General features: G+C 42.2%; 2 long non-coding RNA genes across 2 annotated transcripts; one reads left to right on the plus strand and one right to left on the minus strand.

The window, feature by feature from the left end:
* LOC118157210 lies at window positions 1-2,284 on the minus strand. Its single transcript, XR_004746579.1, has 2 exons — window positions 2,133-2,284; window positions 1-1,155 (listed from the first exon to the last, which is right to left on the minus strand). It is a non-coding gene; the product is annotated as an uncharacterized LOC118157210 (long non-coding RNA).
* Window positions 1,428-26,000, plus strand: LOC118157209. The gene is made up of 3 exons (XR_004746578.1): window positions 1,428-2,664; window positions 3,494-3,733; window positions 25,864-26,000. It is a non-coding gene; the product is annotated as an uncharacterized LOC118157209 (long non-coding RNA).

A 26,000-nucleotide genomic window follows, 5' to 3' on the forward strand; every position in this document is an offset into this window, starting at 1 on the left:
AAAGGAAGGAGAAGAGGGTTGTTTATTTATTTGTCCACATATTCAACCTGAGGGTGATGGATGTCAATTACGGCATAAGTAAAATTCACATCAGACTCAGTCAAGAAACCTGTAAGGATTTTTTGTATCAAGTGTCCTTATTAGTAAGTATCACTTGGTTTATTCCTCATTTTCAAAGTGAGACTTTTCTGCAACCACTTGACTGCAGATAGTAGAGCCTTACATGTTGGCTGCTGTGTTGGTAGGATAAATGTCCAGCCTTCTTCTCTGCCCTCGCTCAGGACAGTCGAGATGTACAGATTTGGGGGGACGGGATGGGACACAGGACTTCTCTGCCATTCAAATCATACTGTCGTGATCACTTCCCCCAGATCTGCCCCAGGGAGCGTATGGAAAGGCAAAGCCCTGAGCCCACACAAAGGGAAAAGGTGCAAGGGCAAGTGCTGTTTTTCCATTATCATGGCACTTGTTTATAGATTGAGAGGAATAACTGGCTCCTGTTCTCTGAACAGAGCCATTCCTTTGCTCATGCAGAGACATCTCGCAGGCCAGCTGTGCTGTCTCCGAGTCACTTGTTATCAATTCTTACAAGTGTGAGGGAAAGCAACAAAATCATGACAATGATAAATACTGCTTCTTTACACACTTACATGATGCCAGCCCAGTCTGTGGTCCAAATACGCCAATGTGGTCTGGCTCCAAGTAAACAGAGCTATTAGCAATCACAGGAGGCTGGCAGGTTGCAGGTTTGAGCTGACCAGTTGTTACAGAAAAATAACAGATTCCTCTTTTTTTTTTTTTTTTTTTTTTTTTTTTTCCTCCTGGACTCCTGTTATTGCTGAATCTTTGGCACTCTAGAGAAGAGCACTGCTGTTGTCTGGTGGCTAAAAGCAAAATCACATAAAGAGAGGAGAGAAAGGATCATAAAACAAAATGTCTCTCATTCTCAGCTTGATAACAAACGAAGCAAGTGATCCCTTGGGCACACCAGGTAGTGCCCCAGTAGGCTGGCACAGCACCTGTGCATGCCATCTGCTGAGTATGAAGCCTTCTTCTGCACCCCACCCTGCAGAACCTCCTGCAGCTGGCTGCTGCTTTTCTTCGCAAATCACTGCAGCACATAGCCAGCCTGGGTTAGCACCTTGCTAGCATTTACTACAAAAAAAAGGAGAGAGGGAGAGTATTACACAGAGGAAAGTTAATGTGTGCTTTGTATTTGTACAGTTATAAACTTCACCTTGCTATTTGTGGGTGTAATAGGACATTTCTCTAGCTATTTAAAACTGGTCAGGACAAAAGCCCTAATTCCTATATGCCCTTTCACTACAGATGTTGATGTTTGGCTACTTTTGCTTCCTAAACGTAGCTTTTAGATGGAGGTTAGTGAAACTGCCTCATTGGAATCCAGGGGGTTGAAGGGGAACAATAAATAAAGATACGTTGTATATATATTATGAGATGCAGGACTCAAACTGATGAATGTACAAGTGGGAGTGAAATGAGAAATTCAGACCAAGAAAAAGCAGTGATAAAGCATTCAGTATATTATTTCATGTCAGACAGTTTCTTTTCTATCTAAACTGACATATTTCGCAAAAAAATATCCTTTAAGAAAACAGCTGGTCCATTGGAACATTTTCCTGCTGCTGTGTATCATCAGCCCAGCGTTTTGTTCTGATCAGAAAGGTAAAGAACATGAGCAGAGAGCAAGGCCTGAAGGAAAAAAAAATCCTGTCGTGCCCCTAAACAATACAGCAACTCAAAGCAGTATAAAAGAACCTCACTGATAAATCGAGCATTTACATTTTCAGCAGGAGAAACTGCAATGCCCTGACTCTCATAAGTTCTTTTAGGTTGTATGAAGCCAGGTCATCAGTACTTCAAATTAGTAACAGAACACAGATAGTCTCGGAGATTGCTATAAAGGCTATAAAGCTTTCTGATTTTCCACTACACAAGAAATTAAAAAATAAAAATTCAGGGTTCGCTGTATTGGAGAGTAGCTGCATTTGCAACAATTGTCTGTGCATTGATATTTTGTGTTGGGGTTTGAAGTCTTCAGTAGGCTCCTTAATAAATAACAAGGTATCCCGAAAGGATGAGTACTAGGTGGCACCTACTGAGTTACTAACCTTTACTGTGTTCATTTTATATATATATATATATTTTTTTTTTCACTAAATATCTTGTGATCTCAAATGCAGATCCACTAGTTTAGATGATTTTCTTCTGCAGCAGCTCTGCTCGATCACTACTAAGGTTTTTAGAGGGAGACTTGCCAAATTTGCCAACGCTAATCTGGAAGCCAAAATAAATATCTTTGTGTTCTGAAGAGCGGAAATGCTGGAACCTGAATATTTCGCCCAGAGCTGTTAGCTCTTTTCAAAGCCTAGCATCTGTATCGCCACCTCTGCTGAAAAGCCCTGAGGTCTTTTGAAAAATAGAGCTCCACATACGCAGGCTGAGCATTGAAAAAGTAGGCTTTTGGTTCTTTTTGGAGACAGGGGTCTGCAGCCCGTTTGGATCAAGTTGAGGCAACCATGGTGTCTCCTAAACTCTGGTGAATGTGGAAAAATGGCAGTTAGCATTGCCTTGAGAAGCTTCATTGCATTTGGCTAAAGCAGACATTTTTGCTGAAAGCATGTCTCCCCAAGAAAGGTTCAGGTACAATTTTTAAGATATTGAAACAAATTGTTGAGAACTTTTTTGTTTCCTAAGATACACGTCAGTGCTTTTGCATGTAAAAATGCCAGTTCAGTTTCAAGAGGTTTGCTTGAGGCTGTAAACAGAACTACTGAACAGCTGTATTACACAGGCTCATGACGGAAACTCTAAGTACGTGGGGAAGTCATAGTTTCTGGACTTGCTACAGTTGATTTACTGCAGTTTTAACTTGACAATCTGAAGTTGTATGTCAGAGGCTTACATTGCTTTTGATTTACTAAAACGCCCCTCTCTTGCACAGCTTGATTTCAGCTAAAGGTGGGTTCCCTCCTTTTCCAACAGCAGGATGATAGGGCGAGGAGCTTTCCAGCTCTGCAGCAGTAGTTGCTACCTGGGCTCGCTGCCCAGCTGGGGCAGCCATCCTAAGAGAGGGTGCTCCATCAGCTGGCCCAGCTGCAGCTGAGCCAGCCCCAGGACTTGCTCAGGAATCCCCACGCTGCCTGGTGGGGGCCAGGGAACTTCAAATTTGCAGGATCACAGCTGGGTGAAATCAGGTATTGCAGTTATTTGGGAGAAGAACAACATTCAGCTGGAGCTAACTGGAAATGGTTTATTTTTTTCTTTTTCTTTTTTTCTTCCGCAAGCAAAGTTTCATTTCAGCTTGGCTTAAGGCATTCTGTTCAATCGCCACCAAGTGTTTCAGGTTGCTCGTTTGGGGGTTACTGCTTTAGGCTGTGCCTTTTTCAAGTGCTTTGTCCAAATATTTCTTATTGAGTCTATCAGCTTGTAGTGTACTAGCGTGTCTTATTTTCGCCTGCCTCTTCTCTAGGCAAAACTGTTCCATCAGGCAGCAAGAACTTGATCTTCCCATTTGCCACAAGCTGGTCCTTGGGCTGGAAAAGTAGCTGCAGGATACTGCCTGCTGAAGGAGCACAGGATTTAGGATCTGTCAGCACCACAGTACCAAGAGTTTGGGGACACACCAGAGCTTTTATATAGCATCTACTGACCTCCTTTGGGCAAGCACATAAGGATCTTCTGCGGAGCCACCCTCGAGACTACGTGTTGGGTGAGTACATCCAGTCACAGACTTGGTATGTGCTGGTAGTTGTCCTATAATAAAACTCAGGGTTTCTGCTAGTTATGTTGGACCCTCCACTGAGAGGTGTAAGGTGTTCCAGCAAGCGTGCAGCCTAAGCAAGGATGTGAGGTAGGGCCGCTTGGGCTGACCTTTCTGTTGGAGCTGAATTTTAGCCTTGGAGCCATGCACAGAATAAAATGAGCTCAGAGGACAGCAGAGCTCCTTTTCCTGAATGTTGAAATCCCTCCTGACAGATACAGGGAAGCTGGAATTGCTGCACAGCCCCCTCAACTAATGCAATTGCATTTTTAACGTTTAAACAACAGTTTAGTTTTTCGAGGAAGGAAATTTCTCTCAAATTTCTGTGGGGAAAGCAAAGCAAGCCTTTAGAAAAAAAATGCAGATGGAAAGCTTGCATTTATGTAAAATGGAAGCATGCTGCGAGTCATTGGAGAAAACCTATATTTTCTTGACAATTATAACAATATTAGGTAGCAGCGGAGGTTTCCAAGGCAACCTGGCCACGGGTGCATTCATGTGGAGTGTGTGTGACTACCTGCTTTGTCAAGCCAATGGATGGATGGCAGGAGGTGGTGTGCGTGTGTGGGGCGAGGGGGGGGATAGCTAGCATTTCATCAAGCTGCACTAGCAACACCGTTTAAAAGCGGAGTTATTTTTTTTCGAAGTATGTCTGACTGCACCGAGCCTTTGCTGATTTTGTTTCCAGAATAGTCATGAGGAATGTATGGGAGCCAGGTGGAAGCAGCTGACCACTGAGGCGTCCCGCAGTTAGAGGAGTCCTCTGGGGCTATTTAGCGTGGGGTACGCTTGTAGATTCTCTGGCTTAAATAAATATACAGCATTTGCCCTGAATACCTTTATTATATAATTATATTTATATAATTACCCCTTCCTTTTGTGCCAAACGTTCACAAGCCTGTTTTTCCCAACATGATAAATTAAAGGTATCCTCCCACCACCTCAGCTTTCTTGCCATCTACTGCAGTGCTTGATACCTTCTTGCCTTTGCCTGTCCCTCCTTGTTCCTCTCCCCCACATCTCTGGTTTGTGTATGGGAGCTTTGCTGGCCTCCCCAGCCTTCCTGTAAGGTGTAGAAAGTGCAGCACATGGAGTGTGGTGTCCTGTACGCTGCTCCTCAGGCTCTCTCATGTTCCTTCTGAACAGTCATTGCATTTAAATGCTGTACAGGAATCCCCCCTGTTGATCTCCAGGGATTTCACTGCCTTGTCTTTGACCTGTAAAAACTTCCAAGAGTTGCAGATGCAGTTGGCTTAGGAAAAAGTGCTAGGGCTGTACAAATACCTGATATTTCTGTCGGGAAAAGGAAAATACCCCCCAAAAAAACCTCCAAGGGGATCAGGAGAGGAGTGTTTTCCATGTGGTGGGGGCAGGTGCAGCTCAGCTGTGATGTGCAGCAGCTGATGCCTCGTTTCAGCAGGTCAGGGAAGCTGAGCTCACAGGTTTGTGCTGACATGGCAGCAGCACAGGTTGCTGGGGGATGCTGTTGTAGGCTGAGGTTTGGCTGAGCATTTCCGCTGTTGTTGAATAATAAGTCCCCTTTCCAAAGGAGTTTTGCTTGGGAAAAAGAGAAGGAGGCTTCTGCATTCTCTTTTTCTAAGCCAAAAGCATTACTGGGCTGAAACACGCAGCTTCCCCTGGGAATTAGCCAGTCACGAGGGGCATTCAAAGGTGCAGATATTCAGGTATTGAAAACCGCCTGTGCAATCCCTTTCGGCTCTGGCGTGAGGGCTCTCGAATACATTGAAACTCTCGCAGTGTGCACGGCTGCATCCCCATCGCACTGCTTTCAGAGTAGCCACGGCAGCTGCTGTGTGTGATGAATGTCAATCGCACCCCGAGCACTCAGGAAGAAGCTTGAGTGAAAAATTAAGATTCTGGGATTTTGTGTTTAAATTATTTTCCCTAACCGCTGCTTTTTACCGTGGCTTGCAGAACGTCCTCTGCGCATACAGATGTGCTCGCAGCCAGCCTGCTCTCGAGAGCTCGCACTTTTGTGCCTACAGCTGCGGCTCAGATGTGCGTGGTGCTGTGCCGTATCCCTCTCCCCGCGCCAATGTGTACACTGCCATCCAGAGGTGTGACGGCAGCATGTGCAGGTACACCTGAGCTAGCTGACAGCCCGGGGCTCCCAGCACGCCCCTACGTGATGGCAGGGCTGCTTTTGCACCTACAGCAGCTGAGACGTGGCCGGTGCCATCAGGTACGTGCGCTGCACCCAACTGCAGTGCAAACATCGAGGAGCCTGAGTGCTAAGCACCCAGCTCTGCCATAGCGCAGGAGAAGACCCAAACTGCCAGGACACCCGCTGTGTGAGCCAGTTGGGTGTGTTGCAAGGCACTTGTGTTTTGAGAGAAGACTTTATCCACTGGATTAGAGCGTAGGTGAGCTGCTCAGTTTGCTTAGGGCTTCCAAGATGGTTTTCAGTGCTAGATCTTGAGCATGGCTATAACCAAGACATTGATGGCAGGTATCTATTTGGCAGTAGTTCCTAAGTGTTGAGTGTGTTACTGAATATTCGGGCCCAAGTGATTCAGGCACTCCTAGCACAGAAGTCTTGTGTTAAAGGCCCTCAACCCCCTTTAGGCTGTGTTTTATTTGGCATTTTGATTCCCAGGAAAAGGTGTCTCAAGCTTTCATCTCTGGAGGCAAAATCAAATGCTGGATTGAATTGCCTTGCCTTTGTACAATGTGGGGCACTTGACAGAGCTATAGAAATCCCATTTTAAAAATGATAGCTGTTGATTTTCTGCTTGCTGAGAATTATTAGGATTTTTCTATCCTGCAAAACCAGCCATTAAACCAGCAAAATGCTTTGGCATTAAAGCCGTTTGGATTGTAAAAAATACTGCTGCTTCTTGTTGAGCTGTGAGCGTTCAGTTGCAAAGTTAAGGAGAAATCTAAAAGGACAAATAATGATCTTAATTTGAAAGACATTTTACAAGTAAACATGTTGCAGTTGTAGCTACAAATCAGATAATTGCTGAACATTTTAAAACCCAGGAGTATAAAATTAAAAACAAGAAAATCAAATTTAAGCGCAAACAAATAGCAGGGGAATTCTAAGCAGAAGGTTCAGGTTCTTTTTTTTTTTTAATGGACCATTTCTTTTTTTTCTTGGCAACCTCAAATATTGCATAGTGGTCTTTATTTAATCATCCAGGTTATAATATTTAAATGAACAGGTACTTTAAAGTAGAATGGTTTACAGTCATTTTTTCTATTACTGTATAAGAAATGTAGCCATGAAACATAAAAAGGTCAATCACTTCAATGAAATAACTTTTAAAAATAATACAGTTTTACAGCCATACATAAATATATGTATTCTGTTATGTCAAAGAATATCAAATAATATGGCTCAGTGTTAAGCTGCAACTTTTGCAAGGAGGATACATTAGCTTTAAACTGGGATATATGATCATTGAAATACATTATTTCTGCTTTGGACTTCACTTTTCCAAGCAAAATGGTTTTATTCTCCCTACTTCCCACCTTTAGCTGTTATTTTTCCTGACTTATAACGATTTACCTATCAGGGTACTAATATGTCTTGTCACCAAGTGTATTGGGGCTGTGACTGTCCCCTGCATACTACCCAGCTCTCCTCTGCCGGGACAGCCTGGCTGCTCTGAACTCTGTTTTGAGAAGGTGCTGGCAGCTGGGTGGGGGTGCCAAGCTGCGGAGCAGCCACGGTACAGGTGTCAGTGAGGCTCTGGATATATCCCCAAGTGGGATGGAACCTCTGCTGGGAGGAAGATGCAAGGAGGTGATGCTTACGGTCATGCAAGTGGAAAACTGCTCTGCAGAGCTTCCTGAGATGGTAGAACGAAGGGGAGAAGAGGCCACAAAATAGATTTTGTACACACATTTGGTCCTTCTGTCTACCTGTGACAAAGATTTGCTCATCCTCTGAGAGCTTCCAGATTCTTGGGTAGGTTTTGCGCCTTCTGGCAAGTCTGTAGTAGCCCAGTATTTACGCTGAGCTGCAAGCTAACCAGATCCTCCTGCACAGCTTCCCAGCACACGACACTCAATACTAAAATGCTATAAATACAGATTCCAAAAGCATCCATTGTTGCATCGTTAACTAGCATCATCTCTAGGTCACACCTGACCTAAATTTTATGCAAGTAATTAAAAGGGTGAGTTTATTTCGGAGGAGCAGCTGTTCACAGTGTCTGGAGATAGAAGTAAGGTAAAAGGCATTCTCCACTCCCTCCACATCTTTCCTCTAAAGCAATCAGTAAGTTTAATTAGAGTGGTTAGGAATGAACTATGAAAGCAGCAAAGTTAGTACCAGATACATTAGGGAAACACTGGGACAGAAGATATACATATGACATTTCTAACAGAAAGCTGATGTACATAAATTTAGCTGTCCTGGATCACCTCCTTGTCCTGCATGTGCCTTAACATTGCCTCCGGGAGGATTTGTTCCATCACCTTCCTAGGCACAGAGGTGAGGCTCCATTGGTCTTTAGTTCCTCAGGTCTTCCATTCTACCCTTTTTTAAAATGGTAGTGATTTTTTTCTTTTTTTCCAGTCACCAGGAGCTTCGCCTGACTGCCATGATTTTTCCCATATAATGGGGAGTGGCGTGGCGACAACATCAGCCAATTCCCTCAGCACTCTGGGATGCATAATGGAAAATATTTTTCTGCATTTTGTATTAAAGAGGGAAATCCACCACAGCAGTCCTTTTCAGAGTACCACTTGAGACAAAAATACATCCCAGAAGATGTGAGCACCCCTAGATTTATCCCTCCTATATCCCAGATACTTAGAATTAGAAGTCTAGTTGGCATAGGGGAATGAACACGAGATCTTCCAACTGCCTACCTACAGTTCCATTACCTTTTAGCGATGCCTGTCTCTCTTTATTGGCCATGAAGGCCCTCCCAGAATAAGTGCTGTGTATCTAGGCCGATATATTTCTACACCATGTTTCAGAGGGTATCTTGAGCAATTCAGCAGAGCTGTCATCACCGAACTGGGTTGTGCAAGATATCGCCGCATCCTTTACAGCTGGTCCTGGTAATGCCGTGAGCTTTGCGTGCAGTTCAAAATAAACCACATCTCTCCTATTCCCTCTCCCTGGTGAGATCCACCATGCTTGGTGAAGATACACAAGCAACCCCGGTGAGTGTATTTGTAACAAAACAGTCCCTCAAACTTTCAACGAAAACATCTCTGTGAAAAATGCTATAAAGCTGTCAATGCCAGATTGTTTTGTGGGCACATCCTTTTTGCTGTTTTGATGCATTAAAATACCTGAAACTGGAGGCGCTGAATTTCAACATTGTGTTAGCTGAAACATCTGGTCTTTCAGTTTAAAATAGCTCTTCTGGAAGCTTAAAATCGAAATGTTTTGGTTTCGTTACTGTGAGGAAAGGGTTTATTTAGTTTGGAGGAGAGATCAAATTGGATTACTTAGTCTAAAGGAGAGAAGATGATGGAGGATATCTCTCCAAATAAATAAAAGGCTGCTGCAGTGAGGAAGGCAATAAATCTGCTTTGCATGTTCATGGAGGATATAAGAAAAAGTAATGGGACTCCAGTAGCTGAGTGGAGGAAAAAAAAAAAAAAGAAAAAAACAATCATTAGGAAAATTTCCTTTTGGTAAGGATAGCTCTTGTAGAAGACCGCCCAACAGGAGATCTCCACCAAGAGATCCCAAACCTGTTCTTGAGGACAGACACCGGTCAGGATAACAGGAAGGCCTCATCCTGCCCAAGTACTGGATGAGCTCCTGGGTCTATCCAAGCCTTGGGAGTCTTTGATGTTGACATCTGTTTTCTTGAAGATAAAACACTATTTATACAGAAGCCATCTGATAGGAAATTTTAGGTGCAGCAAGGAGACTCTCAAAGAGAGTTTCTTTCAGCTGGTGCTGGCCGTAGCAGGCTGATTGTGACTGTCCACAGTGTCCGTGTGCCTTGCCCGCACATGCTCTGCATGTGCACAGGCACAGATGGGGCTGGCAGAGGTGACACATTTCTTTTAATCCTTCTAAGAAATTACAAATTAAGATGTGATTATAGAACTGCTAAAAAGGAATTACCACAGAGGAATTTCCAGATGGTCATGCAGAATAACTAGTGAAGAGTGAATAGCAAGGTTGAGCTATTTATCTAAAAACACTTCTCTCTTCTCCTTGTTTCCACTTGGTGAGTCCTTTCCCTTGTTTTGTCTTTCAGCCCATGTGATAAGTTCTTCCTCAGTCCAACTACAACTACTGGTCTGCCTCATTTTCTTGTCTAGCGCTGGCAGTATTATTTTAAACTGAATTCTTCAGGAAAATAAAGTGTATGGGATTGGTTTGGAGGGTCTGTTCCACACTGTACAAAATAACTTTTGGATTTTCTGGCAGATGTTAAGCCTATACAATAGCAGATAGTGGATGCTTCAGTACTGTTCCGTGGAGCATCCCTTAGGGCCGATTGAAAGCTCTGGGACAGGTTGCCCAGGGAGGTGGTAGAGTCACAGTCCCTGGGGGTGTTCAAGGAAAGGTTGGACGTGGTGCCTGGGGACATGGTTTAGTGGGTGACAGTGGTGGTAGGGGGATGGTTGGACCAGATGATTTTGAAGGACTTTTCCAACCTTAATGGTTCTATGATTCTATGACCCACTGTAATCAGAAAGCCTGTGACATTTCCAAAACGGCCAGCACCTGTGTTGTGGACAGCTCCTGCCCCAAACCCGTTGCTCTGTTATTTTTCCATCCTTGACACTTTCTCTTAGAAAGTTCTTGATTTCTCCTGTTAAAAAGTCTGTGGGTTCTGGGAGTAGGCCTCCAAACTCAGCATCAGCTGTGGCAGCAGCCTAGGGTTCCCAGCAGTGCCCTGTGATGTTCCTATGGAAGTATATTGTGAATATAGAGACCCACCTAAGGGAGAGGATCTAGACAGAAGTGTGTTTTTATTCACAGTATAAATGTACTAAGCAAAAGATATGTGTTGATAGAAATGGTTTCTTTAGCACTTGGCAAGATCTTTTTTCAGCACAAGGACTTGAATAAGATCTTTGAACTTGCGGTGACAGTGAAGGAACTGCGTTTGTAGAGAAACTGGGCCACAGAAATGCTCTCTTCACAAATAAAGGAGCCTTTTTTCTGGAGGTTCTTGTTTATGTATCCATTCATCTGCAGCTGTCTTCCAAAATGACATAGGTCTCCAAATGAATAAAATAAAAATAAACAGGCAACAACAACAAGAAACCCTTTACAGTAAAGCAGAAGGATTTCCTATTGTCAGAGCAGTATACATTTAACTACTTGTTTAATGGAAAATAGTTGTAGAGGAAGGTAAAAGGAAAGCTCAGAAGAAATGCATGCAATTCTGTGTGATAGGGTATCAGAACAAATTGCTGCTGATAACCTCCCTGGTTAATTGTTGTGCAGCGAGTGACCCTCTGCTTTGAATCAACACATTACGTTTAAGCTGAGAACACTCTGTGGCTGCCTCTTTGCGCTGACTCAGTAGTGCTAGAACTGGTATTTATGGATGATTGGGTGATACTTGCTTCAGAGCATCTAAGTGATTTAAATACAGCAGTTTAAACATTTTGGAGGATCAAATCCCTGTAGAAGTTTCAACACATTCCAGCTGATCATAATTCCAGCAGGTAATTCCTTATCCCCATCAAAGCTTGTAAATCCCTATTTGTTCTTTATGCAGTGGCTAGATTACTATCTTTTTTCCAAGTGCTGAGTGCTGAACATAAGTTGTAGAGGTCACAATTAAATCCTGATGGATTTATAACCTAACTGGAGGATTCTGTATTTGATAATAGTGGCCAAATTCTCTATTACTCTAGATTGTCCTTTGGGACACGATCCCAGGGATGGAGGACGATGTCATTCAAACCAGTGGGAGGATTCCTGCTGCTGTTGCTCCTTTGGCTGGGGTCCTTAGAAACTGTACAGAAATCAGAAACCTCACAGAGCATAGAATTTGTTGCTGCTGAGGATTGGACTAGATTGCAGTTTTACTAAGGAAAATTTCCCAAGGCACTTCATAAGAACTAGATCCATGTTCCTATTGACTTTTCTTGGAAAGTTAAATTTTGGTACCTCTGAAAAAAAAAAAAAACTGCCGTTCTGATCTAACTGGAGCAAGGCTGTTCTAGTCCTAAAAGGCATGCTACTAACACGGCATCGGTTTCCCTAAAATAAAATAGTAACAAAATAATACATTACTGCAGGGCTGCACAGATTCTTGTTCACAACTTCATGGGCTAGTCAGAAGATGAGGGGGACTGTTACTCAGTGGTTCTTCACTGTCCACATCACTTGTCTTCAGCCTCCTTTTCCATCAGGTTTTGTGCTTCTAAATCACAACATTTTTCATAACAATTTAAGTGTTCTTGCCATGGAAGTCTGCAAAAGAAACAAGCTTCTCTTCTTCTAATTTTAATTCCGAAGAAAGTTCCTCCCTGCGATGCCCTGTCTTTCATTTATTGCTGTATTGCTCACAGCTTTATTTTACGTCGTCTCACACCTCTGCATTTGCAGCATGCAATCCACAGTAATCAGGAGTGTGACTGAATTCACATCACCTCGAAATGACAGGAGTGGGGGAAGAAAGGAAAGGAGACAATGCTGTAGACACCCTGTTCGTTTAGGCAAAATGAAGTCTGTGTACACAATGCGGCTACCCCAGGCACAGCAAAGCCTAAAGAAAATGCTGTTTCCCTGCTTTGCAGTCAGCAAGGAACTATTACAAGAACTTCTACTACAGGGGTCAAAATAAATCTGTACTTCCAGATTGAGCAGTATAAGTTTTCTTTGCAGGTTCAGAGTAGCTCCCAGTCTACTTTTTAGATATAAAATCTGTGCAGGGAATGTGTATTAACCATTCCATCAAAATGCAGATCTCTGTTCTGTAGCCTGTGAGCCTTTCCATTACTTCCTCTTTGTTTTCTAGGCTGGTAGCGTGCTGCTGGTTAATGCTGGTAAAAGTTGTTTCTCTTCAATTCTTCTCCATCGCTGGCTGGATGTGCAGCCTAGGACTAGCTTATAAGCTTTAGAACTAACCTTAAGCATCCATGAATGGAACTTACTGCAAATATAACTCAGTGGTCTTACTGTAACTTTTCTGTTTAGTTTGAGGAACTTATTTCTTTTATTATTTAAAAGTTAAACGATATTTTAAATGAGGATTTGAAACAAAATAGCCTTCGAACTCATAAAATCCACCTTTGTAAAAGGTAGCATGTGGTTCAAAATATATATCTGTGCAGGAGTCAGCTCTGGCAATGATATGCTCTCAACAGCTCTTCCCAAGCAGAATGACTAACCTGCTAAAATCATACTTATCAGCTCATACAAATGAGCAGATAGAGTTCAGTAAAATACAGGATTTTTCTGATCAATTGCCAGCATTTCCATGGAAATGACAAGGATTTTGCTACTCAGGCTATTTCAGTGTATCCTTTGTGTCACAACTCTATACTCTTCTCTTCACGCTGTACCTATGTGAAAGATGTTACGGGCTGGAAATCATGATCTCTTGTTTGAGGAGAGGTTCTGTAAAGACTATCTGCTGCTGATGATCACACCTTGGTGTACTACAGCTCTATTATTACATCCAGATCTTAGCATTGTCTACGCATTAGGCAAGGCTTGAGGATACTTAGCCATAATGGGTAATTTTGCATTGCAGTTGGATGGGAAAAAGGAAAAGGTGGGAGGTTGGCATTCAGTATTAAGTAGGAATGTCCTTCAATTGCAATGAAAGCTGCCTTATATATGCAATTATATATAATTGTATATATAAGATACATTTATATATGTATAACTGGTAGTGTATATATTATATATTGGTATACGTACAGTACCAGTAGTTTTCTTCTTGTACCATGCATACTTATCCGTACTTTTTCCCCCTTCTATTTTGTAGAAAAGTCCTGGAAGAATTTTACTAGTGATTCTTAATTCTTCTAGAAACCAGGGTATGAAACTTGTGGCTTAAAACTGGAATACTGTAGTGTGTTATAGGTACTTTCAGAACAAGAGGTTTTTGTTTGGGTAGATGCTTTCAAAACAAACTTTCATCGATAGTAAAAAGTTTCCATAATGTTATGAGGCAGCAAAACGTTATTTGTAATAATAAGGAAAAAATAATTTTAAAAAAGGAAAAAAAAGCCACTGTTTTGGCCAAAATTCAAACCTTTGGGGGAATCATACGTGATTTATGCACATTTTTAAAATAATGGAAGATGTAATCAATGATACATTCAATGCTATATGCTGGAAATAATGGGGAAATGAAAGGCTCTTAATGAGAATCAATGTTTTCATCCTGAAAACATTCTCTGTGCCTTGCTTCCTAGCTGCATGAATGCAGACACCATCCACGTAACCTTCTCCCACACCATGTTCCCAACACGGAGGGTGGTTTGTAGCCCATTTGTTGCGGGGTGTGTATGTGGTGGGAGGTGTCTATGCATTTACACAAGTGTGTCAATGTTCTGTACAGGGGGGTACAGCCACCTCTCTATCGCTGTGCATCGCTGCTGCCACAAATGAACAGGCAAGAGCAGAAAATGCAGCTGGAGAGTTTCAGATGCCCCAGTCCGGTGAGCCCTGGGCATTTCCCAGGTTCAGATTTTGCAGAACCCTTGCAAGGAATTCACTCTGAATCATGAGATCCACCCCTGCTTTTACTTACAAGAAATCTCAGCTTTGTGAGTTGAGTATGGTTGGAAAAAGTCCCGAAGGATGTTGCAGGTGGTACTGCAGGTACAGAAACGCTGTTGTGCCGTACGCCTCTTCGGTCCCTGACAGTGCTCTCCAGTTAGATGAAGTGATGGATGTGCCTTTGCCTAGCTCAGTGTCAAGTATTTTTTTCATAAGTTGATGGGCACAGCTAGCTACAAGGTGTGGGCAACCAGCCCTTGGGGTCCATGAAGCTCACATCTGCTTCCATGATGTTTTAGGCCATACTGGCTAACGCCTGAGGCTGCATTGCTAATCCGACCCAGCTGGTGCATGACGCTGTGTGTACAAATTCAGCTACCTAAAGATAGCTCTGTCATGTTGCAGTTTGCCTGTAATCTTTGTCCAGTTGCTTTGGGTGCTGACATGCTGTAGGATTTTGGTATCTGCATTCTGGATTAAAACAGTTTTGTGATTGCTCTGACTTTCCCAGGGATCCCGGGATTAGACTTAAAAACGTGTTGCCTTCTTGGGAAAGAACAGATCCAGTTTAGTCTTAGATATCCTAAGATATTAGGATATCCTTAGATATTAGAGCTCCTCATTACATAATGTCCCTAAATTCAGCTTTGCAGGGATGGGAATGACCAGAATATTAATAGCAATGAAATAAGGAGGAGAGAAAAGGCAACAGAGTTTTTTTTTTTCATGTACGGTTGTCTCTTTAGAGGAATGACCTGTAGAGAGTATTTGGTAATAGCTAAAACTCACTGAGCAGTCTAATCCAATAAAGACGTGTTAGAAATCAGCTCTGCTACATGAAAAAGGTACAGAAAATTAACGATGCATTCCTGAATATAATAAATATTTCTTAACAGAATAGGCAGAAGATGATGCTGCACAAGGACCAATCTTTCATTGCTTTTGTGTTTTAATGAGAGCATAGCAGCCACCTTTTGTCATGAGTAAAAAGTGCTTTCTTTGAACATAAATGCTGGTGGTTGCATAATATGAAACTTACTGATGCATATAATGTTAGCAGAGGGCCGTCTGAGCAGAATGTACACTTTAAAATTAATCTCTGCACAGATCAGCAAGCACACGCGCACTCTCCCTTGTTGACAAGAGCAACATACTTCTTTAGGAGTAGCCAAACCTTCAAAACCTGGCAGCTGGAGTTTGCAAGCTTGTCGTTCCGTTATTAACTCTGTAGACCTTAGGGAAAGGGTAATGGATGAGATGATCCCTTGGGGTCCCTTCCAGACCTACTTTGTTTGGTTTCATGGTTCCTAACCAAGCAAGCAATAAGCAAAAATGTTTTCTGAAATGAGCAGAGGGAAGGGAATGGGTATTAATTATGCAAGATGCTCAATCCAGTTCAAAGCAATGTAGCTGGCACCAGACGAAGTTTGTCAAAGGGCAGATGAGAGGAGCCCTGAGGACACTATTTGCTGGGGACCCCTGTGACCCCTCCAGCAGTGTTGCTGATGTACCTTGAGGATGAAAGCGTGAGGCTGTAAAGGACATGTTTTGAGAGGAAGTGTTACCAAAATCACTCAACACAAACTGGAAATACTAGGGTTTGAATCCTGCAGCCTCTCTGCATCTATTTCCCTTTCCTTGACTGCCCTCACAGAGAGCACAATTCAGTCATACAAGGAGCCATAAAACGCTGGCCAAGAGTCCGGCAGATCCTTCATCTGCTTCCAGGACCAGGGTTGCCAGAGGAAGGCCCGCAGGTTTCCTGAGACCTTCATGGAGAAGCAGCAGCTGTAACTCAGCTCTTTGCAGGTATTTTGGTGCTCCAGTTGTCATCTTCACTTGTCCATTCCCTCTTGAGTTAAAGAGCTTTTATTTTCTTGCATTTTTAGCAATTTCAAATAATATCTCCCCTTCCTTTTGTGAGGAAGAGGAAGGGCACCTTTGTTTTGAATAGTCTGTCCCAGTCTTTTTGCAGTGCTTTGACCAGAGAGAAACTACAACAAGGAATCTGTGTTTTCCTCCCTCTTACCTTCTTCCCGTAAATCAAGTGAGCCCTCAGTTCCCATTTTAAACTGAACCTGAATTATCTGTAGGCACTTCTGTTACATATTGCAGAATATCTGTAGGTTTATGAGCACGGGTTGATTTCTCCTTCTGCCTAAAAGAATTAGGTGTCCTTCTCCCTTCAGCTTTCTAAGGGTCTCAGGAAAAGATGCTGAGTAATTTAGGTGCCTGTTTTCCACCAGAAGGCACTGGGGCACAGGCCCCTTTTAGTCCTTTCAAAAATGTAACTATTTTACAATGTGTTAAAAATCCCAGCTGGGATAGCTGTAGCAATGAGGTATGAAGTTGAATTGTTCCTTTTTTAAGACAGGATAGTTTTTCTGTGTTCTGGCAGATTTACAGTCCAGAAAAACAAGTCATTATAAGATACATTTATAAGAATAAACAGAGTTGACAAATAAAGCTGGCTTTTGAAACTAGGCTGAAAGAGTATTTTTTCTAAGGAGGTGATGATAGGTTTCAAAGATGAGTCCGTGCTACTTAATGCCTACACCATAATTCTTCTCCCAATTAGCTGGTTGTAAGGCACTGCCATCTTTCGCTTGTCACATTATAGGCTTTATTCAAATGAGATGCAAAGGGAAGAACAAGCTGATACTGCTGTCATTACCTGAAACAAAAAAGCCCAACCTGTCCAGCACAACCAAGCAGAATTCTATTATGTAAATCTACTTCCATATTTGGGGAACAAATGATAGGCGGGACATAAAATGGAAAAATAAATTATACTCACACAAGTAAAAGATCAGTCAGGCAACGTACTGAGATATCATTAGGGCTGATGAATCACTATTATCATTACAAAAATAATGCATAATACTTCAAATCCAGTATCGTGGTTGACTTCTTTGCTGATGAATATTTATGCAGTTTCTTTTGTTTCTTTGTGTGTCTAACAGATGCCAAGCTAAGTTCAATAGACAAATTGCATCTCTCTGAACTGTCACAGCCTTGTCCTTGTTTTTTCTAGCAAACTGAAGTTAAATAGCAAAATGGAATAAATAAGCAGAGGTCAAAACCTCCATCTCCCTACAAGATTCAATCAACTGATAAATAATCTTTGGAAGTTTTCTGTTCAGATCAAAGGAGGAATGAGTTAGAGCTCCATTATTTGAAATGAACAGTTTGCTTATCTCTGCTCTGAGGATCGTAAGTTCTTTAACCAACGTGTATGTCATAATCAAATTAGTCACTTACCTCTACTAAATTTCTCAATATCCCTTGTGCCTGTGCTCCTTACCTGCAGTGCGTGAGGGGAAGATTGTTATATATGTATGAGTGTCATTAGCAAATAAGGCTTTTAACCAAATGGAAGATTACAAGAAGGAAAATAAAGATGCTTAGAGAGTGGGGTTTGTGGGGGGTAAAAGCTGAAGTCGCTATCATTTATTACCCATTTCAAGTGATAATAAATCTGTTCAATTAATTCAGTGTCTTAGCAAAATCTTGTTCCAAAGCAAACTTCAATCTTGGCGTGATAGTATTTATGGCAAGTGATTAATTTTGTCTGTGTGTGAAAAGAGAGAGGGACCTCCAAATGTACATTCCTATTGATTTGCTTTGCAAGCTTTCTGTGGAAGGGAGAATCAATGGTGCCCTGTCACCCAAACAACTCTGAAGTAGAATTTATAGATTTGGAGAAATAGCTTAATTGCTGGAATGACGCTTGCAGCTAAGCCCAGTCACTTAAACTTGTGTAATGACTATATGTTATCCAGGTATCAGGCAAAAAAATGTATAACAATATAGCAACATAACTGGGAAATAATGAGTATTTCTGGGATGTTATCACTCTTGTGAGGACTTATGCTGTATTTAACTGATGTTTACATAAGGGTACGGTCTCTGTGCTTTCTGCCTCGTTCTGCCTACAACAGCTTGGAGTCTCTTGACATCTTTAGGGATACGCAGGGCTTCACACAACTAACTTCAGCTGTAAGCAGTCAGAATTTCCCATTTAAAAACCACACCAGCTGGAATTAGACTAAGGACTTTCTCCTGCCTCAGTACTATCCATTTCTTCCTGTTATCATGTGGATGGCCTCCACTTGCACGTGGACAGTGTGGGATTTGGTAGTGATTTGAATGGCTGAACAGGTACATACCTTTTTGGAGGTATTTAGCTTGGCATCACTTGGCTAAATGATACATTTGCAAAGAACAGTTGCCTACTTGGATATGTAGAAACCTACACAAAAGCAGGTCCCTTGTCACCTCAGTTGTCCCATTGACTGGTTTTTCAATGTAGGTGGTGTCCATTGATTAAATTCCTACCTACTAATTGTTGTGTCCCACTCTCTTCATAGAGGTCCTGTAGTCCCTCTGTTGCAACTTCTCCAGAGGATGAACTTGATGATGATAGCAGTGACAAGACTTCAACCAAAAATGACTAATTATTTTTTTGGTCCAGTAATGCAACATGAAATGTATCATCCAGATGACTAAGTAATACGAAGCATCGTATACATCTTCTGCTGAGCTTTGTTTCTCTTTCTTACAGGGCCATTTTGGATCAAGAGGAAGAAGCTCTTGTTCAAAACAGGCCAGGATTTGAAATGTTTAGCCCAAGCTGGGTGTTACCTACTTTATTGCAATCCTGTAGGAAAGCAGTGTAGCTGCTGTATGTATTCTGGCAACTTCACCCAAGGAATTTTAATACCTGCATAGAAATCAGTGTCTGCCGACACAGAAGGTATGAACACCTACTTTCTTGCTGCTTGGCCAGTGCCAGTAGGCTTTCTAGAGTTGACTTTGCTAAGAGATACAACAAAATGTAACACCACACCATTTGCTAGCACTCCTGACTCCTAAAGAAAACATTGGGTCTGAGCCTGGAAGACAGTTTTTATGGGGAGATCTTCTCATACACCTGCATGGTTCTGTCTTTGGCTGGTAGCTTTCCAAGTGGCAATTTAAAGTCATTTGAATCCCCTGCTTGGTCAGTCTCTAATTGGATATAATGAAGCAGTGTGAAACAGCTGTATGCAGTCCCTTTAACACTGCTTGATGATCTCTTTCCTCTCTGTGATAAGAAGAGCATGACCTTTTCATACATGTGGGGCTCTTTATGCAGCTGCCAGTCCCACCCAGCTTGTCAGGCTTTGCTCTTGTTTAGACATTGCTATGGTTTTGCTTGCTCATCAAGATTTACACTTCATGTTTGCCTCCAAAAATACTACGTGAGTGTATTGGCTCTTTAATGCAAAACAAATGCATGGTCTGTCGGTATGTATTACACATACATATCTTTTACTAAAAATCAGCTGTGCATTAAATGGATGGTGTTTCTATTTAAAACAGCAAGCGTGCTCTGAACTGAGACATACTGTGACCAAGTTGCCTAGGCAACAAAATTCCTCAAATTGGAGGGATCTGTAACAGAACATGTTTAGATAGCTTTAATTTTGGGGCATGGTTTCTAAAAATCTTAATTGACTCCTTTCAAATGTATTTTATCTAGTGATAATACTATGTTTTAAGTATCAACTAGTACAACTTCATCTACTGTATCTCTGCTACAAATTATAGCTATAAAGTGTGTGAAATAGAAGGCAAAGGGCAAAGAGAAACTTATTTCACAGTTTGGCAAGTGTTTAGGTCAATGAGCCTTGCTTCTTAGCTGTTTTAATTACTAAACTTATTTGTGTATTTTTTTCATATATACAGATCTTTTTAAAAGCACCGAAAAGTACCTTCTTCAATTCAACTCCTATTGGGCTAACAGATACCAAAATTCTTGACCATGTTTTTATTAAGTTTTGTATTTTCTGTGATTGTTACTACAAGGCTGTCTGCAGCACGCTCACTGACTCCGCATGATTCAGCACCATGCAAAATGGCTCTTGTCCATCCTGGGAATAAAGTCGAACCCGTTATTGAGGTATCACAGACAGTTTTGCCTTTGACCCTGGATAGGACTTTTCCTCGTGGTGGAACATAACTGCAGCCTCCCTTAATAACTCCTGCCCCACAGATGGATATAGAGGCACGGTCGCAGGTTACAGTGGCATTGCAGCGAGGCTTTGGGGCTTGTCATGGGGTATTTTCAGGGCCCCCTCAGGCTTTGCTGCCATACGTGATGCTGTGGGGTGTTGCTGTTTGTCAGAGTGAAGGTGGGGTTGTCTGTCCATCTATCCAGATGGATGCTGCAGCACGGGCTAGGGGATAACCATTTCCAAGGCATCAGTTTCGCAAAACTTCAGTGCCTACAGCTGGAGGGAAAGCATCAAAAGGCTCATGTCCCATTAGTCACCTCTGAAAGATAGTTGACCAGATAGTCAGAAATACTCAGTATTATGATTCTTCTGTTGTTTCTGTAGTGCCTGGGGTCTCTCTAAGACCAAGCTGGTCGTGGCTGCACATAGATGGCAGCTGACAAATGGCTTTCAGAGGCAGTTGTTTGCGTAAAGTTCTTCGTGCTCAGGGGATACCTCAGGAAACTCGGTTTGCTGGCTTTCTGGAGTCTTTGAAATGAATGAAAATTAATAGGAAGTGAGCATTCAGATCTCTTAGGAGGTGGTTTCAAAAGCACAGGCTTAATGTTTCTGTAGGCGATTTTTCCAAAGCTCTCCAGAGATCTGAGAGCACGAGGCCTCCTGCGAGGCAGCATGCCTACACTCCTCGGTCCCATGAGGTAGGTTGGGGGCTGCCTACCCAAAGCTGGGTAGAAAGCAACTCTCCACGAGCAAGAGGTTGAGAGTTTTTTCCCTTGGGTTTCCTTTCTGTCTGCCTAGATTAAACTGAACTGCACTTAAAGCAGATGTAGGTCTGAGAATCAATAGCGTATAGGCAAGTGCTGCTGTCTGGATTTAGTTGTTTCTTGATCTCTGTCTGGAGCTGAGGTGCAAAGGAAGGATGTTAGTTTTTGTGAATCGTCAGGCCTTTGGGGATAAAGAATTTGCCCTGCAGCCTGCTCTGAACAGGAGAGGAAAAAAAATAAAAAACTTGTGCAGATGATAATATTCCTTTTTTTTTTTTTTCCTCTAAAACTGAATTTATTTCATCTCCCGAAGTAATACTTATGTCACCAATGTTAACTGAAATTTCTCAGTGCTTTGTTTCCTGAGCATTGTTGCTTTTCAGTACTCTATTTTTCTTGGACACATGCTTAAGTGGAACAAGTAGGGGGGAGCCATCTCCTAGTGTAATGCTAATGACCTGACCACCAGTCACACTGTCTTGGTTTTTGTATGTTGTAGACACCTGAGGGTATTTCTGAACTGATCTTCAGTAGGGAGTTCCCTTGCCCTCTCACACAGTATGTCTCCAGGAAGAGTGGTAATAAAAAAAGAAATTGTTGAAGCTTGGGAAGTTCTGCTTTACACTTCTGACAACATCAGAAGTTGTGACCAAAATGGAAAACCAAATTACAAAAACCTTACACTCTTCCACATTTTTCCTTTGGGAAAAATACTATGAATGCAACATGTGGAAATAGTTGTGTGCTCTTGTCTTCCCACAATGGAAATGAACTAATTTGACAATGATTTGAGGAAATCTGTCAAAAAATGACTTTTCAAATGTTACCAAAGTCCCAGTGCCAAATGCAGGCAACGAAACATTTTTTAAACTGGCTCATCCTCTTCTTGCTGAACACCCATGTGCTCTCCTGAGGGCAAGATCTTTCCCTCTCGCTCTCATTAGGTTTCCCTGAAAATTCATAGTGTTGTTTGTTATTCTCTGCTGATGGCTTTTGGCCTTTTAAGGGTCGGTCTTGCAGTATGATTGTTTTAGTTTTATCTGATATCCCTTAAGCTTTTGTGAAAGAAATTGAGCAATCAATACCTGTGCACCTGCTCCATGCTACTCAGGATTAAAAAGTAAGAAAATCTCTGTTTCAGTTTGAAAAATAAACACAAAAATCAAAGCTTTACTTAACTCAAACTTTTCAGAGCAAACATTCCCTAGCTTTATGTATTTTTTTTACACTGAGCTTTTAAGACTTTTTAAGTAAGATGGAAAGAAGAAACTTCTGAAAAGGAACAGTCACTTGGAACTGAGTGACAGGAGTGCTTTGTTTAAAGAAAAAAAAAAAAAAGGTAAATACCAACCTGAGATATCTAGATTATTACCATCTTATATCTTGTTCCCTCCCCATTCTCACTGGCATGAAGAAAAGAAGTGGAGCTAAACTGACAGGTTCTTTTTTCTAAAATACTGTAATATTACTAGATCACCATTTTCCCCCAAAACATTATTTGATAGAAAAAAAAGCACTTTACATAGTACTTGTCCAGGAGCATGTGGCATGCATCAGAAGTTGCAGGTGGGCACAAGGAGATCTACAGATCTTCTGCTATCAGCAAAAAACAGCTTTAGAGTTCAGCTCTGCACTAGAATCGCTGAAATTGCATTGAACTACAGGCAATGGCAGCACAGTCCTTTAGGAGAAGAACAAGCAAACTGAAAACAATATGTGGAGCATTTATGAAATCACATAGCCAGAATAATGCATTCAGTACTTAGTAAAATCTGCTTGTGGGAAATATCATAAGCACTTTTGCTCTCAAATATATCTTAGCATCATTTTACTTTGCTTTATTTTTCAAGTTATATTAGGAATAGCTTTAATGCTTTTCCTGAAATGTGGTAGTGCACAGAATTTAAAAACTGGAGAATGGCAGGAAACCTAGAAATGCAGGTAAGCAGTATATACAAGTGGCTGCTGAACATTTACTGTCCTGTGTATGGCTTACCTGAAAGCCAGGCACCTGATGCTGCTATATATGCTGATTTGCTCTTAGGGACAGCAGAAGTAGAAAGTGCTAAGGTGTTTACTCCTAGAAAATGTCATCTTTTCCTTCATATCTGTAGGAGGCTGACAATTTGTTAGAATTTCTAGGACATGAGCCTAGAAGCTGGTGGGCTGCAATGGTCCCCGCACTTCATGAAAAGGAATCGAGAATTTTCTTGTGCAGATTCAGTGACCTGGCCTAAGACGACGATCCCTGTGTCAAGTCACTTCATGAATCTGTACTGCCATCACTTGTATCATCTGCGAAGTCACCTGCAAAACAGCTAGACAATGATTTCCTGTGTTAGACGTTTAGCCTGTAGCAATTGCTTGGGGATCACTTCAGAAAACTTATGGTCAACAACTTGTTGGGCCTGGCTGATTAGAGAGATGTTTCTCCAACCTCCATATGTAGACTGCTGACCCACGTTTTTCTGCTCATCTGAATGGAGAGAATACTTTTGAAGCCCTTTTAAATCAATTTAAGCCCATTAAATTTAAATCAATTGAAGCCCATTTAAATCAAGGGAAGTAGATATGGTTCCATCCAGTAAATTACAGAAAATTTTTCCTTGAGAGAACCCCATTGTGAAGTGGGAAGCCTAACTTCATGCAGCTAGTTCTGTGAATACATGTAATGTTAACCTGTTTGCTGAAGAGGCAAATTCATTTCTCGAGTTCCATTCTTCAATTTTCCATGTTTGCTCTGCATTTCTTTAAGCTGCCTGAATCTTCTGAGGTTTAGGGTCACTTCATCCTGCTCTGCAGGATATGGGACAGTACTTTACAACCTCTGATGGTATCTGTCCTTTTTCTTTGCAATCATTTTTGCTTTTCTTCCCCATTTCTATGACAACTTCTGACAATCTCCCCTCTGTTATGCAGTTCAGCATAACTTGCTGGAAAAGCATGGAAAAAAAATGGTAACTTTTCAGTAGGGTCAGATGTCAGGCTTTTTAGAATGGGAATGAAGATTTGGCTTGCAATCTCGTGTTGGCAAAAGAAAGGAAAATTCCTTTGTGAGGAATCTTGTACAAAGAGTGTACAATATGGTCTGTGGTTGCAGGTGGTATGTCTCTGCCTCGTGTTGTCATTTACCCCAGTGTGAAGTAAATGCAGGGTGACAACAACAGAAGGGAATCAGTCACCTTTCTGGAGTACCTGCATCCTTTTAGGCAGTTGCATGTACTTCTGTCATTGTACTGCTTCATGGGTTTCTCCAAAGAAACAAAGCGCTCAGCCCTCTTGTTCTCATGGCACTGTGACAATGGGACATGTTATAATGAGGCTTTGCTTTTCATCTCTCTTTAATGAGAAGAATCCAGCACTGCCCAACCACTCTCTCCTTGCCTTGTAGCAGTCTTGCACAGAAGAATCAATAGGAAAACTCCGTGTGGCACATTCCGTGCTCATCAGTTCCTCAGCAACTCCTCATGCAGCCGCTGCACTGATCTGAATGACAGTATTTTAGCTGTCTTATAAAAGTAGCTGGCATGGTGATTGGTCCTGCAAGGGGAAGTTTTCGAAGTTCATGCCAAAAATGACAGCAGCAGAATCTTTTTCACCACCTTCAAAGAAGCCACAGGTGTCAGACACTCATGAAGACCTAGACTCCTCAGTGTAGGGCTAAAATATTCATGGGTGCCTTGTGAAAGTCTCACCCCAAGTAGTTTTGCCCCTCTAGAACTGAGACCATAGAATGGTTTGGGTTGGAAGGGACCTTAAAGATCATCTAGTTCCAACCCCCCCTGCCACAGACAGGGTCACCTCCCAGTACACCAGGTTGCTGGAGGCTTCATCCACTATCCAGCCTGGCCTTGAACACCTCCAGGGATGGGGGCATCCACAGCTTCTCTGGGCAGCCTGTGCCAATGCCTCACCACCCTCTCAGTGAAGAATTTCTTCCTAATATCTAATCTAAATCTTCCCTCTTTTAGTTTAAAGTCATTACTCCTTGTTCAAGTGCTACACTCCCTGACAAAGAGCCTCTCTCCTGCTTTCTTGGAGGCCCCCTTTAGGTACTAGAAGGCTGCTATAAGATCCCCCCAGACCCTTCTCTTCTCTAGGCTGAGCAACCCCAACTCCCTCAACCTTCTTCATAGAAGAGCTGCTCCAGCCCCCTGACCATCCCTCTAGCCCTCCTCTGGACTGACTCTAACAGGTCCATGCCCTCTTTATGTTGGGAGCCCCGGAGCTGAACGCAGGACTCGTGGTTGCGTCTCATGAGAGCAAAGCAGAGAGGGACAATCCCCTCCCTCGCCCTGCTGTCCATGACTTTTATGATGCTGCCCAGGATCCAGTTGGCCTTTTGGGCTGCAAGTGCACGTTGCCAGCTCATGTTGAGCTTCTCATCAACCCACACCCCCAAATCCTTCTCATAACTGCTCTCCATCCACTCATCCCCCACTTTGAACTGATGCTTGGGATTGCCCCGGCCTAGATGCAGGACCTTGCGGTTGGCCTTGTTGAACTTCTTGAGGTTCTCAAATATCGTCTGGTCTTAAATAAAAATAAAAAATAAAAATCACATACATAAGGTGCAGCCAGCAGTCGCAGATGTCTTGGTTATCACTGATACAGTTCGTTTAATTTTGACTGTATCATAATGATACAGTTCATTTAATTTGTCTTCTGTCCTAGGAAATGCAATGTGCTGAACAAACATGGTGAAGAGAATGGGCAGACTGATAGGCTACCTTAAAACAAGTGGCTTCCCTCAGACAAATGGAGGAGCAAGCACCTGTGTTGTTCAGACACTATCTGTCAGCCTTGTACTG

This window comes from Oxyura jamaicensis, assembly GCF_011077185.1.
Source record: "Oxyura jamaicensis isolate SHBP4307 breed ruddy duck chromosome 4 unlocalized genomic scaffold, BPBGC_Ojam_1.0 oxy4_random_OJ72816, whole genome shotgun sequence".
In the NCBI taxonomy this organism is placed as follows: domain Eukaryota; kingdom Metazoa; phylum Chordata; class Aves; order Anseriformes; family Anatidae; genus Oxyura; species Oxyura jamaicensis.